This window comes from Octopus bimaculoides, chromosome 8 (assembly GCF_001194135.2).
Source record: "Octopus bimaculoides isolate UCB-OBI-ISO-001 chromosome 8, ASM119413v2, whole genome shotgun sequence".
NCBI lineage: Eukaryota > Metazoa > Mollusca > Cephalopoda > Octopoda > Octopodidae > Octopus > Octopus bimaculoides.
In genome coordinates, this window is record NC_068988.1 from 94,032,236 (window position 1) to 94,035,519 (window position 3,284).

A 3,284-nucleotide genomic window follows, 5' to 3' on the forward strand; every position below is an offset into this window, starting at 1 on the left:
ATATATATATATATATATATATATATATATATATATATATACATACACATACAGACACATATGTGTATATATACATATATATATATGCATATATATATATATATATATGATATATATATATATATATTATACATGCATACATATACACGCACACACACATAATATATATATATACATACATATATTAGCTTGCTTACAACCACATGGTTCCGGGTTCAGTCCCACTGCGTGGTACCTTGGGCAAGTGTCTTCAACTATAGCCTCGGATCGACCAAAGCTTTGTGAGTGGATTTGGTATACAGAAACTGAAAGAAGCCCGTCGTATATATATATATCAGTTGAATACAGTTAAAGCAAAGTCTGGTTTTAACGTTTTTTTTATTATGGTATTTTAAGAAAATTAGCGCTTTTATACATAAATGTACTCATCAGATTTCAAATGTGTTTAACTGACAGCTGAGTTCTTGACAACTTTAGTATACCTCATAGAACGCTCCAACCAGCTGAATTTTTAGAATAGCTTTTTGATGAATCCGCATGCTCTTAAATATCACAGTTTTCCAGGCGTACCGATATTCTGTAATTTGTTTATATTTATTAATCCACATCATTGACTGATTGTTATATTATTGCTGTTATTTCCATTCAGAACAGGTTTGAAGATTTTAATAAATCGTTTTTATTTTATCCTTCTATATATAGGTTCGATGATTTTAATTATCACGTTTCTCTTTCAGGCGTATCGACAGTAACAAGATGGTGGATTCCAACAGGACACACGGAAAGAAAAAGTACACTGTCCTGATGAGTTAATCGTAGTTATTCACCTATTTTTATAGATACAAATATATGAATAAGATACATGCATAAATAAAGACAAGCACATATGTACCGGCTCAATGTTTCTACTCGATGAAAATTTTAATTTATTAATTATTTACAACAAATGAAACATTTGTTATTGTTGAAGAGATATATATATACACTCAATACTAGACAAAGGGAGATTGTGTGGCGTGTATTAATTTTCCAAGAGCATTAACTGGAAATAGCATCAACAGGGATACGCAATTGTCCAACAGATTTGTTTTGCTGGAAACTAATTCTGTCAAACTCTGGTTACAAGAACAGAATATATCAGTAACAAATTCCTTGTCACATTAGAATTGTGTCAGTGACCAGCTCACAGTTGTACGACAAAAATTTTGACACATTTTGAAATCTAAATTTAATGTAAATTTAACACTTTGTTTTTCTGAATGGTACACAGTTTTTGATGAAGGTATTTGAAAGACAAATACAGTTTCGAAATTTTATAACAGGTTCTTCTTTCTAGCGGTTTGAATAAGTACACGATCAATATTTATTCCGCCCAAACGTTGCAACAATCATTTTTCTTTCGCTAGTTTCAGGCATTCGAGTGCAGCCATGTTGGGCTCCACTTTTTACGATGTAGTCGATTGGCCACACTGTTTATTTTATTGAACTTGAAAGGATTATAGGTAAAGTTGACCTGTATGGAACTTAAACTCATAACGTGAAACGCACTGAGATGTTAGTTTGTCCGTCACTCTGCTGCCCGGCATTTCGTAAACAATAAAGTAGTTTTTTGATTTCACGTGAATAAAGTTATCTTTCAAAGATCCTGACAAGTTTTAACATAACCGATTAGAAATTATGGAAGTGCAATTAAAATAGCTACCAGCGAAAGTCGAACTTGAACAGTGGACTCAGCTTTACCGGGAGATAAACTCACCATGGTGCTTTTGAAACACAAGAAATTATGTTCTTACATTTTACTTAATTTCCTCCACAATTCAGGAAATGACGGTGGATATGAAAAAAGAAAATAATAATCCGAGGCCGGCTGTCTTCAATTGTTCCTGTGCAAATTTCAACACCATATTTATTGAAAAAGAACTTTCCCTCAAATAAAAGAATGGTATAAGGTCAGTCTCACTGAAATGTCAGTGTGCTAAACAAGGGGTGTTTTTAGGCTTAAGTGTACCTTTCTTTTCCTAGCTTTATTCCAATAATCCTTTTCGCCAAATAAATAAATGTTTACCTCGCTCGTGTTTTTTTTTGTTGTTGATTTACGTCAATGGCTGATAGTGTCGACATCTGTCCGTTCATATCCTTCAGGCGTACATTTATAGACGTAGTGACACAAGCTAAGAAACACGGGGGTACGTCAGCTTTTGGAGTTGGGCAGAAAATACAGGAAGCGTATTCTTTTGTGGCTTTACCAAATATTACTTTAAACAGGGCTAACAGACTGGGAAATGATGGCTGCTAAATTAACAATCACCGCCATTTTAAACGTTGACACTTCAGCAAAAGACAAGAAAATAACAATGTTGAAAATGTTAAAGAATAATCTAAGCGAACTAACAATAAAACAACAGCAAAAATAACAACTAGTCACGTGTTCATTGGTAAAATAGACCAAAAGTATCAAAATAATTTGCCACATCTTCAACAAAGATTTATTTGAGTAAAAACACTTATTGTGTCATACGAGAAAGTATTATTAGGAAAACATCACAAAAGCAAACAAAATCAGTGAAATCGTTCGCTCAAACATTCAGATTTCTTAGTTTTTATTACCGTCTTCCTCTCCTCTTTCTTTCTTTTGTTTGTTTGCTTCCTTCTTTCTTTCTTTCTTTCCCTTTCTCTCTAATATCTGTATTGTTGTACAGCATTAACCCCAACAGCTTGACTGCTTCTTCTTAGACTCATCCGTTTTATTTGCTCAAGTTATAATTGAAGAAAAATGCTTTAGAATTAAGAGAGAGACCTTGCTTGATATAAATGACAGTCAATATATTTCGAGCATGATTGAAGCAGAAACGAATCAAATGAAGAGAAGAACGAAAGCAAAAATTAATGAACATTTCAAAAAGGTGACCATGAAAAGATGTAAAAAAAAAAAAGAAAAAGAAAATAAGAAGAAAGAGAAAAGGAGGATGAGGAGGAGGGGAAAAAATAGAGTGTGTTTATGTGTATGTGACTGTTATACTATATTTCGTAAAATAGTTACAAAATTCAGGGGAGTTTGAGAAACGGTAACGCGCCATGATGAATTGTGAACAACAATCGGATTCCTTATTTTAGTGGGTCAAGAGTAATTTTTTCTTTCATTTCTATTCAATAAAATAAGGATCACACATGGACTTGTGTCTATTAAATCGGTGTAAACTCCTGTATTATGTAGTCTTCTGCAACGAATTGAATGATTTGGTATATATATTAATCCTCATCCTCTTATATAGATGTATATGTAT

The 3,284-nt window shown here is 32.7% G+C and overlaps 1 protein-coding gene across 5 annotated transcripts in view; it reads left to right on the plus strand.

The window, feature by feature from the left end:
• The window catches only part of LOC106880080 (uncharacterized), an 83,847-nt gene that overhangs the window by 76,471 nt on the left and 4,092 nt on the right, over window positions 1-3,284 (plus strand). For 4 of the 5 annotated variants that reach the window (XR_008264790.1, XR_008264786.1, XR_008264788.1 and 1 more), the window contains one exon: window positions 738-2,069. The gene's annotated coding sequence lies outside the window, so the exon portion shown is untranslated. Of the gene's footprint in view, window positions 1-737; window positions 2,070-3,284 lie in introns of those variants that run through there. The other variant, XR_008264789.1, reaches the window with a different exon arrangement.